The 16,267-nt window shown below is 39.4% G+C and overlaps 1 protein-coding gene and 1 long non-coding RNA gene across 2 annotated transcripts in view; one reads left to right on the forward strand and one right to left on the reverse strand.

Moving 5' to 3' along the window:
• Nucleotides 1-16,267, reverse strand: part of spock1 (SPARC (osteonectin), cwcv and kazal like domains proteoglycan 1) — a 96,325-nt gene that overhangs the window by 65,241 nt on the left and 14,817 nt on the right. The window lies entirely within an intron of this gene.
• On the forward strand, nt 750-2,106 carry LOC123957544. The gene is made up of 3 exons (XR_006821817.1): nt 750-932; nt 1,074-1,125; nt 1,783-2,106. It is a non-coding gene; the product is annotated as an uncharacterized LOC123957544 (long non-coding RNA).

A 16,267-nucleotide genomic window follows, 5' to 3' on the forward strand; every position in this document is an offset into this window, starting at 1 on the left:
TTTAAATTGAGTACTGCATCAAGGACAATCCACTCTTAAGGCACAACTGTGAACACAACCTATTAAAACAAATGCATTTACTTCCCTCTCATAGTGTGTGGAAAATTCAGATCATTATTGCCATTCTGATGTTTAGAGAAACTCTGCTTTCCTATACTGGAGTGCAGCAAAATCTCTCAAAAATTTCACTTAATTGCACTTAGTAACTCTAATGATAAGCCTGGAACCACTGCAGACATCACACACCTTCATGTTGTCATTGTGGCCAAGAATGGTTGCCAGGACAACAAGTACATTTTTGTTGTCACTGATAAAACAAAAGAGGACTATTTACAGTAGGTGCCCATGGTCACGATTACATATTTGATAGGTGTCAATTCTAACAGCCCTGATGAAACAACATTATATGTACTGGAGTCACGTGCCTTATTTATGTTGTGTGACATTTGTCGTCACAATATCTATCTGTGTGTGCTTCTTGCCACCAATGAGCTTTTGCACTGTGTCTACACAGGAGGCATTTCAGTGCCATTTTTCAGTCGGCTGTCTCACGTGTGTGCCTGAACACATCTTGTGTAGACATTGACAGAGCACTAAAGCTGCTGCTCGGCTAACACACTGCCTCGCCGGCACAGGCTGTGTGCACACTGTGTTACAGTAATGTCACGGTCACAGGTTGTCACTTGTCCATTTGATTGGTCAAGTCTTGTGTACCTGTGGCGTGACAGTAAGAAAACACAAATGGCAAAACAAAAAAAATCATCAGACTGACATTTCACATATCTCACCACAACTATAACGAACAAATGTTTTGCCTCTTCTCAGATGTACTAGGATGGGTGTGTTTCACTGCGGCAGTGTGCTCTGTTAAAGAACACAGTGAACAAATCAAAGAGAGGCTCACTACAAGTGTCACGAGGTCAGAGATCAAGGTAAAGTAAAAAAATAGTGCCACTGATGAAATAGCAATGCCTGCTGTATCTACTGTGTAATACAGTAATTTCAAGGTTCTTTAATTCACAGTAGGGATTTCCCCCCCATTTTCCATCCATCCATTTTCATTTTTAATTTAGGATTGAAGCAATAACCATTTCATTTGAAAATGAAGGACAGCAAAGGACAACGGTATCACACACACACACACACACACACACACACATACAGAGGTTCCAGAGCAAGAGCACGATTAAATCATTTTTTCATCAGGACCTCAGTCTCCCCAGTGACACACAGTCCAATTCGGGATGATCACAACAAGCAGGCAAACATACAGATGACAGAGTGACCCTAAATGGAAAACATCTAACAAATATGAAGCAGTACTTTGATATAGTCAAAGAGGAACAGCTCCAGGCTGGGGCTGGAAAGTAACATGCATTGCTTGTCCTGCTGGTCCAAATAAAATTAACCATCTTGCACTGAGGTGGATGAAGGTGGTGTTTATGCAAATCTGGCGCCAGTGTGCAATTTTGGTTCTCCATTTAGCATGAAATTTCAGTTGTGTTTCAGCTGGCTTACACTACCTCTTATCGTAAAACGCAAGCACAAAGAGCAATTTTTGCAGCTTAATTGGTATGGCTGCATGCACAGACCTCTATAATATATGATATGAGCTTTGCTGCTTTGAAATTGATTTAAATTTTTCGTCCTGTTCATTGCATGTATATATACATGTTAAAAATCACCAGTAAACACATATCATGTGCCATTTTTAATGCAACAAAGGCTTTCACTGGGTTCAACTAATGGTTGATTCTGTCATCCACAATTCTTTGTTCTCAGGTCTTTCCTTTCAGCTGATTAAATACTGTTGCCATTATACTGTACAGAAGCAAGGTGCTTTTCAACTATTTGTGATTTGACTACAAGCGGGTCAAACAGCATGTGCACCTTTTAAATTAATTACACAGCACCAGGATCTAACAGAAACGGTACAAGACCTTGTGCGCAACAGACTGGTGAGCTCTTCCATGCAGATTCAAGATTTGTGTGGTGTGAAACCATCTGCAGCAAAGAATGCATCCTGAGGATTAATCCTGACCTCCATCAGAGATGTCAGAAAATGTATATTGTTAATAAAATGCCAAACACTACTGTATTCACTCTAGATAAAAATACTTCACATAAACTGAAATATTATTGGTGAGATCAGTTTTTTCAGGATTGGAATTATTGGGCACATGTAAAAGTACCAAGATATAACTAACTGTTAGCAAATGCTATGTGTTAATCACTTAATTAAACAAGAAACACAGACAGTAATAATGAAACAAAAGTAACTGTAACAGTAGTCTCATTGCCCTCAAAGTAGTTTTTCTGAGGAGAGCCTGACCTGGACTCTCCTCCTGGCTCATTAGAAAACTGTCTGCTCCAATTAAAGGGGATGAGAAGAGCTGATGTGATTGGTCATTATACTGAAGCTCACCTAGACTCCACCTTCTGATACTGTATTCCTCCTACAAATAATGTGCTGATCTTGCTCGGTGCCAGGGCTGCACTTCTGCCTCTGATCACCAAAATTGAAAAAATTAATTGGTCACACCTTTCTGTGTGTGTGTGTGTGTGTGTGTGTGTGGGCCTGTGTAACACGTAGTGACGTTGTGGGGACATAAATCTGTTTACGCAGTCATATTGTAGGGACTCGCCTTCCTTTTGGGGAGAAAACGCAAGTCCCCATAACGTAAATCGTGTGTGGGATGACAGTGGCAGTAATAAGGCTGCAGGCTGGCTCCAAACACAAATCCAATACAGACGCTGCACCACAAAGCAGAATTGAACAGATCAAAACAGCCATTCTGTGCATGTGTGCGCTGGTGAGTGTGGGTCTGGTTGCGTGCAAGTTTGTATGCCATTGCGTTTGTATCGGTGTGTATTCAGTGGGACGTAACATCACAGCTGCAAGTCACAGAGCGAGAAGTAATCTGAGTTTGTGTGTGCATGTGTGGGTCTGATTTATGCAACTTTCGGGGACAGATTTTAGACTATAGACCAGGAGCTTCATTTATAAGCATTGGAATGTGTGTACGCCACTTTGTAAGTATAAATACTGATGTATAAAAAACAAGGAAATGTGCTTACATTTAGGGAAACGTTGACCCATGACCATAAACACTTTGGAGACAGGGGGACGTGGCGACGCTGATGGTGAGGTGGTGAATTGAAGTCAGATTGTGTAATGATGACTCTCACACATTTAATTTCACGTAATATCAAACATTAATTAAAGATCCATGTTATCATCAAACCAGCAGTGTTATTTGTAAGATACTTGCACTTGTATCCCCAGAGTGCAGAGGGCCAGACTGTAACTGATGATTTCATCAGTTACAGTCTGGCCCTCTGCAAATCATCATCGGTTGTAGAAATCCAAGATTACATGAAATAGCATTGAACAACTACAGAGTGTCAGTAGTTTAGTCTAACACTATGCATATATAAGCAAGTGCAATTTCAGTTTTCATAAAGTTTTTGTGTCTAAATTCGCTGCAATGAACACGACTGTGCTGTCAGGTGCAAAGAAGGGCTCTTGCGATATCCGCAAAATTGAAATACCGCGCTGTTGGTCAAGCCTACCGCAGAGGATGGCAAGCAACGCAACAACCGCAACATTCATACTTTACACTTCAGTGCATGTTAAATTAATCAATTAGTGCTTCAAAAGTACCACAACCGCAACGAGCTCTGTAACGGTTCAAAGACAGATCTGACTTCAAACTTGGAAGCTGTAAGTGTTGCTCTGTTTTGTGTTGTTTTACTGTTTATTTTAAAGGTTAGGTCACTTGGCGTTAGCATATTATGTGGCTAATGTGGCTAGCAGGCTCAGCGATGTTGGACTAACGTTGTAATCCTGAGGCGGTAAGCCTCATTTGAAGCTCACTAACTAACGAGCGTAGTTTGTCGGATGCCTGCAGCTGTTTTTCATGTTGCTTTCTGTGGAAATTTAGTTATAACGTTAACAGCTCAGTTGTGGACAGCCCATTCTGTTCCGCACTGCTGTGTGTTGGTGTGGGTGTGTGTGTGTTGCTGCGGTATGTAAATTGACTTGATAGACGTGCCCTGAAGATTACGATATAGCTAATGTTACATGTGAAAAAGACACTGTCAAACTATAAAAATGAGTTTGCTTGGCAATGTTGTTGACTAGCACCCAGCAGCGAGCTTGCTCCGACAATAAAGCTGCTGTTAATGGCTCGTTGTGCAGTGAGGTAAGATCCACAGACACTCTTACTATGCTATATGTCACCAAATTACTTAATTGATGAAAAATGTCATAATACCACCTACCACCTGTTGAGCCGGTAGGTGGCCTATAGCTGTGCTCTTGGAACTATGTGCTGTACTGGATTAAGCATGACACAGACCAAACCAACGGAACCGCGCCATGCCAATACAAATACAAGTAGGCTACTAACCACACTGGCAGAAAGCTGCTACCATCAGGAATTAGCCATTAGGTCTGTATTTGATATGATCAATAATATATGAAGTCAAATCTATGGTGTTGCATATGCATTGGATTCTCCTGGTTACAAAACACTCACTTTCTTTATCGCCTTAAATTCTGCCATGTTGCAGTTAAGATAGAATCAGAGGTAGACTCAGGTTTTTCCTTACTTTGACCAAGATAAGGAGAAAACCTTAAATACTTCAGTGAACATTTTAAGGAAACTTTAACAGGAAGACTTTAAGGAAAATCTTAACCTAAGATGTTTTGAGCAACTGGCCCTTGTTGATTGGGAACAGCTTGTCCATTTTTGGGCCAGTGGTTAAGGTTAGAGGTAGGGTAAGTCTCCGGCAAATGAAAGCAAGTATATGTTATTTCCCCAAAAGTGACATAAGTAAACATGTGTGTGTGCGTGTTTGTGTGTGTGTGTACATGTGTCTCTAAGTAGCACTTAGGCCAGGAGATGCTAATGTTACCAGCTACACACACATTAAACACATTTAGCTGATAGATAAACTAATTACAGCACATAATATAAAGCACAAATTTTACAGTCATGATTTTCTTTGTTTGCCAACATATTCTGTCAACAACTGATAAGAGATGACGTCAAAGAGCATTCTATGGCTCTGGCTTTCAGAGAAACTAAACAGTCCCTGGTGCATTTAGATCTTCAAATCAGAAACTCTAATTACGCCACAGCTATCAGCGAACCACATTCATCTCTGGTCTTTTAGACAAATCAACACACTAACTATTGTGCTGCTGCATTTGCACCATGCCAGGAAATTAAAAGGATTCTTTACACATATAATAATTAAAGGATTACAAATTGTAATTTTTTGGTTAAACAAAACAATCAGTATGCCCATACAAAATGTATATTATAAATTCCCATTAGTACACACCACTCCCGTGTGTTGAAATTATTGGTTGCATTTGCAAATGTTTACGTTCCTCTATGATTTTTCATATCCCATTTTGCTTTTGTATTACATTGTTGTATTTGTTGCTTTATATTTCACCTCTGTGGTTAAATCCTATCATACAGTACATTTAGTACTTTAGATACTGTGAAGATCCAATTTCTCAACTAGGATCAATAAAATTGCATATTGTCTTATCTTACTCGGGTTGTCCACTTTTCTGTAATTGACTTCCATGTACAAATACACACACACACACACTCACAAACACACACACAAACCCACACACACACACACACACACACACACACACACACTTCAAAACCATCAAGTACCATTGTATGATTCTCCTTTTCAGAGACACAAAGAAAAAAAGACCAGTGGGAAGTGTGGAAGGCACGGGTAGGGCTGATAACAGAGCAATTATATAAAAAAAGAAAATAATATAATAGAAAAGGCAATGACAGACAGACATAAAAGGTATGAAAGAGTGAAAGAGAGCGACAGAGTGAAGTGAAAGAAAGGCTAAGAAGTGGAAAGAAAGGGTGAAGGAGAAAGCAGAAACAGGCATTTCAGTCTGAAATGGGTTTTGCTGACTCCTGCGTGGTAATGATGCAGCAAGGAGACACGTAGGACAGACCACAGACCACTTCTTTCTCTTTCTACTCCTCTTGCACTCTAATTACCATTCATCAAAAACACACGTGGCTGATGATTGGCATTGTGTTTGAGGCTCGAGATCAACGCTGTGTTTGTTTGTCTCTCTGCAGCCGGACAAATTTTTAGCGCTAATGACTTTGCTGGCTCTCCACAGATGTTGGAACAACTGGAGCTGTCATTGTCCAAATAAAAAAAAAAAAGCCCTCTAAGAGAACTCACAATCGATTCACTTCATCTTTCCCTTCTTTCTCCTTTTTTCCTGCATCTCCCCTCTTACTCTCCTTACTCTGTTTTGATATCGTCAAAATCGATATTCATACGTCAGCTTTTTATGTGTCTGTCGCAATTGCTCCTCCTTCGTCAGCTTCTCCATCTCCTTTTCTCTCCACCCTGACCTCTCTGCTCACTTTCCATTCCCCTCATTTATGTCAGGCTGTTGACACTCTGTTTGAGAACAGAGATTAGCATTGTGTTTGTTTGTCTCTGCAAGCGCCTGCATTCATTTCTCACACTAATGACCTGGCTGGTTATTAATGGATGATGGCAGTAATGGAGCTGTCACTTTCGAAACTAATATTCTTCTGTTTGGTTCTTGTCCTCCCTCCCCCTCCTGCTATGCTCTACTATTTCCTTCACTTCACTTTATATGGTCACATCAATATTTCACTACTGTCTCCCCATTTATGTTAGAGCTAGAGGTGGTGGTGATGGTGCAATGGATAAGATAAATGCCTTTGGTGTGAGAGCCCCGGGTTCAATTCCCCACTGTGACCCATCCACCAATGTGTCCCTGAGCAAGACACTTCACTAGTTGCTCCTAAGGTGTGTGACCTCTGACATATATGGTAATATTAAGTTGCTTTGGATAAAAGCAGAGTTAAAAGAAAAAATGTATACTCAATGTTTGCTGTATATTCTCAGGGATACATGTATACATACATATATGCCTATTCCTGATTGATTGATTCCTTGATGTGCTGTCATTAACACAATGTTGTATGAGCACCATAAACAGAGCAGACCGGGTAAACTCTGAATCCATGGCTTCATCATTCTAGCCATCTATATTTGTTTCAGGTTTAAATGCACCATCAAACCTCAGTAAATGTACATGAGCTGTAAAAGGCTTGTATCAAAAGTCAGTGGCCTCTAGCAGCAGTAGCAGTAAAAGATATATGCAGAGCGAACAGGTACTGACATAAAGCAGCAGTATTGGTAAAGTTAAGGTCCTGGAATATAGGCACTGATATGTGAGTGTAATGAGGTGCATGGGTTTGTTTGTACTGATACTGTACCATGAATCTTTCTGAAAACAAAACATAATCCTATTTCAAAGCAGTTAAGTAAACAAATCATATTTTCCTAAGCAAACAGCATAATCAGAGGGAAACACTGCCTCCGATATTGTCTTAAAAGAATGAAAACACCTCTAATTGTCTCATTTAAAGCTATTTACATTTACTTGCACTTTTATCCAAAGCAATTTATTTTTTTAGCAACAACATTGTTTTCCCCCATGCACATAAATTGGGAGCAGTTAGAGGTTCACTGTCTTACTCCGTGACCTTTGACATGTGGCTAAGAGGAGGTGGGGATCAAACCACAAACCTAACCGCTATTACCCAAAATTGACCTTGAACTTGACTCCACCTGAACCACGGCCTTCCACAGTTTGCCTCTAAAGTGGCCCATTTAACCAAGTTTATTTAATGTGGTATAAACATAATAATTACACGGGAAATGTAATGCAGCAGGAGATGTATACTAATGTACAGCAAGACTGCATGAAAAGTATCATTTTATGCATCACCAGTAACCCGTAGCCTTGATAGTGACTTTACATTACTTGGATAGCATCCATCCAGGATATAAAGACGAGGTTTTTAAAGAGGCAAAATAAAGAGGCTCCTCTTGATAAATAAACTAAACAGTAAACAGTGTGCTGCTGGGAAATGGGCATAACAAGCACTAAAACATAAAAACATAAATTAATAAACTTTCCAAAGCATTATATTTACTAAAGACTGAGAACTTAACTGGCAAGGTTCAGTGACTTTACAGTGACATCATCATATTTTAAATTATTTTATGTCTAACATTACTACAATATTTTAAAATATACCATTTATTCTTATTATTTATATTATTGTAACATACTTTACATTGTAGCCAGTAAGTTATTTAGTATCAGTCATGTTTGATCTGTCTTTTCAGTCATGTGTGTCATGTCCCGAGGTTCTCCAAATAATGGTGAAGAGTTCTGTTTGCTAATTGGCAGGTGGTTAGGGAGATAACATCCATATCAGGATTGCTACACCTTGTGCAGTGGTAGTGGTTCATCATCACCTAGGCTGAGTCAAAACAACGAAGTAGTGTTATCGGCCTACTGCGTACGTTAACAGCCGTCAAACCAGAGGCCACAGAGTTCTTACTCAAACTGTACTGTGGTTGTGGAGACTCAGGGGAGAGCTGAACACATAGCTACAAATCTCCGCTGCCACACTCAAGCCTGGAGGCCAATAGTGTAGCAACCAAGGCTGTACCTGCTAAGACACAAACACACTTATACGCTCAAAGTCGACAAACCACCTCGCCAGCGGCACAGATCTCTGCTGGTGAGTGTGTCTTTACGTGTGGATGTGGATGTGGATGTGTTGTGTGTGCTACCCAGGTTAAAAGAAATGACACAAATCCCTGCAGTCACAATTACACATCAACCGCATAACACCACACACACACACACACACACACACACGTACAGGAACATACACTCAAACATACTCATTAAAATTAAAGCACTACGTTTTGTGCTGCAATTTACTGTTTGGCAGCTATCAAACATTTTTTAAGCTGTCATTTGATGATTAGAGATAGCAAAAAATTGTCTCTTTACGTCTTCTTCAAACACACTAAACAACAAAAGTAAACACAGAAAATACAGACTTACCTGTTGTACCACCAGTGAAAGAAAATGATGAGGTAAGACATGAAAGAAAAACAGCAAATAATATGTTAGGTCACAAAACGACATCCTTTCTGCTGTTTGTCTAGCACATACACTAAACACACACACACACACACACACAAACACACAGGCCCATGTTTGGTGCACAGGCAAATGCTCATAAAATTACTGCATGGCGACAAACAAGTATTAAAATCTGTTTATTCATCATATCGCCATCTGGTACAAAGATTTTTAAGTATTTCATTGCTTTTATTGTCATCTAACATCTAATAATTAAATGCAAACACTCCAAATGTGCACGCACATACACACATACCACACCAGTGTTTTCATGAGGGCTGTGTTGAAATATGTGAGTGTGCTCAAGAGGAAGATCTTTCCAAAGTTGTTAGTGATCAGACCAAACCCTGCTGTGTTTATTCCACACACACACACACACACACACACACACACACAGAAGCACACACGTATACTAGACTCACACCATCACAAAATGTTGACTTTTACTTTGACCTTCGCTGCAAAAATATTGAACTAGGCCAGCTTTAAAGTCGGAGTCAGGAATATCACAGTCTGCAAGTTCTGACCCTTTCTCACTCCCTTGCTGAGGGTCCTTGTTAAACCAAAATGGGAAAGGAAGAAATGTGAATAAGGCACACGCACACACACACCGCAGTCAGTTAGGATACTGACTTTTGAACTTTGAGGTACAAATACTTGATTTGAACAAAGTATTCCAGTGTCAAGTTATCCATATGAAGTCCTTCTGCAAATAGTTGCATTATTTTTCTCTTTTCTTTTCTTATTCTTATATAACTTGCATTGTCTAATCCACATTAATATTTATATATTTCTACATTCATTTATGTCTACGTGTTTCACATCATCACCAAAGCAAATTCCTTGTATGTGTAAAACACTACTTGGCAATAAAGCTCTTTCTGATTTCTGATTTCACATGGATACTATGCTGGTGGAGACTGTTGAAAGGAAAAACAAGATGGAGCAAGTCTTGGATACCGTCTCCTTGTCACTAACACACATCTAGCAAAGCCATCTCACACCTCAATCACCACTCTCTATTAAAGTGAATGAAATAATGTAAACACGGTATTTGTATGAGAGTCCCATTCTCTGCAATGAAACAAGGATTCCAGCTTTCTCTGGGACAACTCACAGCCTCACAGCAAGATAATGCTGTTACTGTGTCCTAGGAAGTGAAAAAGCTAAAGCTCGGCTGACAGAATTTCAGGTCTGGAAAACAGCATGCTGAGTGCCATATGGGCACTCACACATAGTACACACAAATACAGCCACACATAATGATAAAAAGTACATTCACTGGCAGACAGCAGCAGAAACTCTCACCCACTCTTTCTTTCTGAGAAGCCAGACAGGAGAAAGTCAAAGTGGGTTGGTATTGGCTGTTTCCATCTAAATGTCAGAGCTCTTACCATGAAAAGTTGGAGTAATAAAAGTAAGAACAAATACAAGTAAGGGGTTGTGAACCTTTTAATTTAAGTGTATGTGTGTGTGTGTGTGTGTGTGTGTGCATAAGAAATAATATCCCTGTGAATGCAAGTAGTTTACAGCAATGTTGATTACTTAAAATGTAATGATCATTAAAAAGATCATTACCACATATATATATGGAATGTCAGCCTGATTATATTGTGTATTAAGTTTATCAATGCAAGTGTGTGTGTGTGTGTGTGTGTGTATGTGTACCGCTTAATTTTATTGTGTTCATTTTAAAGCTTTATCAATGCTGGATTTCTGGGGTTGAGTTAAGAGTTAAAGAAAAGTTGGCTTTTTACATAATCACAACATAAACAAGAAAATGGGAAAAGATCCCTCAAATTTTACCGTGTAACAATTAACTTTACAATCAAAGTTAATAGTCAAACAGCTAATTCTGAACAGTAAAATTTACTGGAAATGAAATGATAATAAATCATTAATAAAAACGTATATACACTATAAATATCAAACTTAATTACTTTAAACAACATTAAAGGATAGGGTTCGATGTTTGCAAGTGTGTCTTAAAACAATACTCACACCCCCGTACAGTATGTATATTGAAAGAGTAACTTGTTGCTGTAATCTCTGGATCTTATAATGGAGTTCTGGATCCAAAGTAAAGCTGTGTCTGCCCGTATTGACAGGGATGGACCAGTTTTATCTGTCAGTTCCAGATAAAAGAAGCTCCCAGTATTGATCAGCACCAACCCAGCTCACCTTATTATCCAACTCAAATCCATAAGAAAGTCACTGGTAACATGCCAAAGGCTGGTACTTTCAAGGTTAGAAGTCTCACAGACAAACCAAAGGCAGAAAGAGAGAACAGGGGAGGTTTAAAGAAACTGATCTTATTCCATGTGGACTGCTTTGCGTGTGGCTCATTAAAATGTAATTGAAGCTGCAGCTCAGAGGCTGACTCAGCTGAGTTTAATTAAAGCTGTCAAACAATTCTTGTGTCACCCTCCAAAATGCATATGCATTCTGTATATATATTAATTTTCATCCCCACATCCATCTCACTCTGTCGCTTTCTCTCTCACCAATCAATTGAAGTGTGACATTTGCTATATCAGTCTCCCTTTATTCATCCTGAAGACATGACTGGCTATTTGGCTTCACTATTCCTCCCATGTCATTCCCCCGCCCACTGCTTAATCACTGCAGGTACTGCTGTTGTCAACACATACAACGTCACAAATATAAATAAATATAAATATCACAACAACCATACAGAAATGGGAGATGGAGATAGAGAGGAAGCGGGGTTGGGGAGTCAAGAAAATGAGGGAGACGAGTGCATCGCTCTGGTTGTTATTAAGTGGGAGGGTTTCCACTCTTCAGACAACACAACCTGCAGGGCATGACCCTGGTCATTTTTCCAACAAAGTCTAGTCAGTCAGTCTACCATCTGTGTCAACTTACTGCTCTACCACACACATAATGAGGCTGGCGAACTCGTGCATGCCAAATGGGGTCAGGGGAGATGGATCAGGTGAATTCTGTCTGCATGGATTTTATAAGATGATTAAAGTTATGGACATTTTAACAGTAATCAACCTGCTTTACATAACGAGTAATTTTTATTAGTATACAAGTCTGATTTTGTCCTTCCTCTGTAGCTGCACCCAACAATACATAGATGTCTTTGACATAACATCAGAACTGTTACTCCTTCACATTCTGTTTATAATGCTTATTCATTGTTTGAATGCTGTAAATACAAATCCTGGCTATATCTTACACATTTAAGAAAGTGAAAGACTGGATGGTGAATCCTGTGGACTGAATAAAAGACAAGCCTTCATGTAGTTTCATCAGTCATTTGCTCTGGCCACGTCCAGTTTGTGTCTGTGTGTGTGGTTGCTGCTTGCTCTCATAACATTACTGGTTATCATTTACAGTCAGCTTATTTAAATGACATGTTGGCACCTTCCACACACCTTAGCAGCACAAATGACCCATTTAAAACTAAAGCACATGCAGTACATTACCAGACAGGGCACATCTTGTTTGTGTAGTACCAAAAAGAAATTGCTTCGCATATGAGTCTAATAATTGTATCCACAGACCAATCAGCAGCCCTGCAAAGTTGAATTACTTTGCTTCAAGTCTTTATGACTTAATAATCATTTAATGTTTGGTGTGTTAACGTGACAAAATCGTGTTTTTCATCAAACCTACACAGACTTGGTGTAGATGTAATGGCTTCACAGTGAATAATGTGTTAAATTCATAAGTCAACATCTGATGCCATATGGAGAGTCAGAGACATGAGCTTAGTATGAGAGGTGGATGCTGAAGTACCTGATGCTGATGGCTTACTGTCCAAGTGTTTAAGTATTAAGTAATAATGCTCTAAAATGTTAAATTGTGCTTGAAGTCAATTAATTATTCCTACTTTTTTACATTCATTTAGCTATGATAATCAATTATGGTGTACTGTATGTTTTATTAATTTAATTGAATGTCACTTTGAGACTTCATACTTTGTTACATATTATCCAGCCAGGTACACAGTTCTCTATTGCTACTCCTCTGTAACTACATTTGCACTAGAAATAATGTTAAAAATCACCAAATGACTTTTAAATTAGAGTATCTCCTTCAAACATGTATCTATGTGTTCAAAATCAAAAAGTTTAAGGGATACAAGGGATAAAAACACCATCTGGCTTAAATCTGGTTACTCGTGTCTCTCTGGGTTTGAAAGTCAGCCTGAAACAGGACATCCAGCCAGCTGTTACTGACAACACTATGGAATCTGAAGTTGGCAGTGACAGGCTAAAGCTAACTCCAACACCACCCCCATCACACGGATCAGGCAGCAGTCCATCTATTTGAGGGGTTAAATTAGAACACTGTGTCCAATACTGTTTTTTCCACTTGAACTTTTCATTTCTGACCCTCAACAGAGATGAAATTACCCACTCACCCCACTCTGACAGCAGAGACACATACACCATCAATAAACTAGACTGTTCTCTATTAAGAGTGGACAGCTACAACATGGTGCTGGAATGTAATGCCTGGATTACAACTGAAGGACTTTCATACTCATTTCTACCCTGCCATTCTTAATACAGCATGCATTGCACAAGAGTATGTCTGTCCCTCAGCCACTTAGGTCCAGACTGAAATATTAAAAGACCAATATACTATTGGATGGTTTGCTGTGAAACTTGGTACAATAATTCATGTCCCCCTCAGGATGACTTTTAATCAGTTAAAAGATCACTGACCTTTACCTTTTTCCCTCTAGGATCATCATCAGGTTCAAACTGTAATTTGTCCAACACTCATGACATTCCCATCAGCATTACCTATCGTTCAAGTTCATGTGCTAATAAGCAAATGTTACCATGCTAACATGGTAAACTAAGATGTGTTAGAGTTTAGAAAAAGGCACCACTGTGCCTAAGTACAGCCCCACAGAGCTACCAGCATTACTGTACTCTTAGTCTTGTTATTTTGGGAGGGCTGATGGGAGTAACAGAGAAGAAATATGGGGAGACAGAGAGAGAAAGCGATGGCATGCAGCAGCCAGAATTGAACCAAGGCTGTTTTACTATAATGATATGAATCTTAGACCACTAGGAAAATCCTAATAAAAACAGCTCTTCACAGGAAACTGTTAGTCTCCTGGTACAGTAGCTTCAGTTTCATTTAGATTCCAGTAAGTTTTAGGAGAAACAAACACTTTCTAACTACATTACCCAGAGGGCTATTGGTTTAACTGTCCATACACACACATACAGAGGCTCCATGACTTTACATTCAGTATTCATTCAACTCCTCTGGGCTCAACTGTTCATTGCCATTACCTACAATTCCCAAAAGTTTGTCTGTCATAAACAAGAGTGCAGCAGGGATTTACTTAGCTGCAGAGAACTACAAAATGATGCAGTAAGGAATATGGAAAGGCACTAAAAGCTACAAGGAACAGATCTGTTCCATCTTTGTGCCAATCTCGCTCTCTCCCTCTTTCTCCCAAGAGCATCACATGAACTGCAGTAGCAGAAACCTCCTGAATTATTGAACCAGACAAGACATATCTCAAATCCACACATACACACACAAACAGTAACTGTATCCCTGCCCTCAGGGGGAAAATGAGATAATGACCAATTCAATCTGACATGGTTTTAGAGATCATAAACATCAGAGTGAGAGAAAGAGAGGGAGGGAGAGGGGAGATGCAGACACTGATCGAAAGGAGGAATGGTGAGGTGTGAACCACAGAAACAGACCGTCCATGATTTATTTGACACAGTGAACCACAGGGTTGGGAGGGCTACTTTTAAATGTGATCCGAGCAGGATGGCTTGCCTGTAAATATAATCTGCTGTATTACATAATTGATTAGACATACACAATACGTAACACAATATGTAGCCAAACAATTTATTCAAAAGAGCGATCTGTTATTTGAATGCTGTTTGTGTGATCATCTCCATCAGCTATCACAATGGGCACAGCAATGATTGCGTCCATCATCTCAATAACAACCACTGTGATTACAGAGAACAAGCAGAGGCATACACATACAATCAATCAAAGCATGAAGCTACTTTATAAATCACAACACATAACCTCATTATATGACAGTGAAAAGAGGAAAATCTTGGTCCAGAGAGTGGAAGCGACGTACTGCAAGATACAAGAGATGATTCCCATGACTTCAAAACAATATGAACAACCAACACAGTCTCACTCCCTACTCGTCAAATGTCTGACGCATGGTCAAGGCCCTTTGTCGTCGCTTTTTAAAGACTTGGGTAGCCCTTTTGCATCAATTATTGACGTTTAGGGATCCACAGTCAAGTTAGCAATGCTTAGCAACAATAAATATGCAATATCCGGTTACACTTTCAAGATAAAACGTAACGTTTCGATACATTGCCATGTTGAAGCACGCATAATTAAAGTCGTGAAACGTTGCAGTTTCGTTAGGTTTAGGCACAGAAAGTACTTGGTTGGGTTTAGGCAACAAAACTACTTGGTTAAGGTTAGGAAAAGATCATGGTTTGGGTTAAAATAGCTATGTATGTCAATTAAGACTTAAGTTAACTAACGTTAATGTCAATTTACCTCACTCGCCTAAATAAAAACATTTAATGTTTTGTTTCGCACGGGACACAAACCCTGTTCTCCTGCTTCAAGGTCCCGGTTCTGGCCCTCTATCCACCCCAATCACCTCCTTACTTCGTCTTTTCTCTTATCATACTTGCCTTTACCATCAAAAACTGACACAACAGGGCTTCCCTCAATCGGTCGAACTATGACGTCAAAGGGATCCCTAGTGCGTCACAAACTGACGATTATGGCTCTTGACCAAGCGTCCATATGTGACGACTTGGGAGTGAGAACGGGTTGGAACAACACTAATAATCTGTCCCTGTCTCATGTTCAGATTTCTACTGATCACACTTAAATATTATCATAGGTTCATAGATAAAACTATAAAAAGTTTTTGAATGGAGCACGTCGACTCTGCACGATGAAAAACTGATTTAGAAGCTTCTTTGCAAAAAATTCTTCAGTTAAACATAAATGTAAATGCTCCATATTTGTATAGCGCCTTTCTAGTCTTTTCTACCACTCAAAGCGCTTTTACACTACATCTGCATTCACCATTCACACACTTTCTTACACTGAGCCTAGGTGCTTAAACAGAAACTAACATTCACACACATTCATACACTGGTGGAACAGCCACTCCTGAGCCTCTGTCAGCAGAGGTAAGAT

This window comes from Micropterus dolomieu, linkage group LG19, assembly GCF_021292245.1.
Source record: "Micropterus dolomieu isolate WLL.071019.BEF.003 ecotype Adirondacks linkage group LG19, ASM2129224v1, whole genome shotgun sequence".
NCBI classification, from domain to species: domain Eukaryota; kingdom Metazoa; phylum Chordata; class Actinopteri; order Centrarchiformes; family Centrarchidae; genus Micropterus; species Micropterus dolomieu.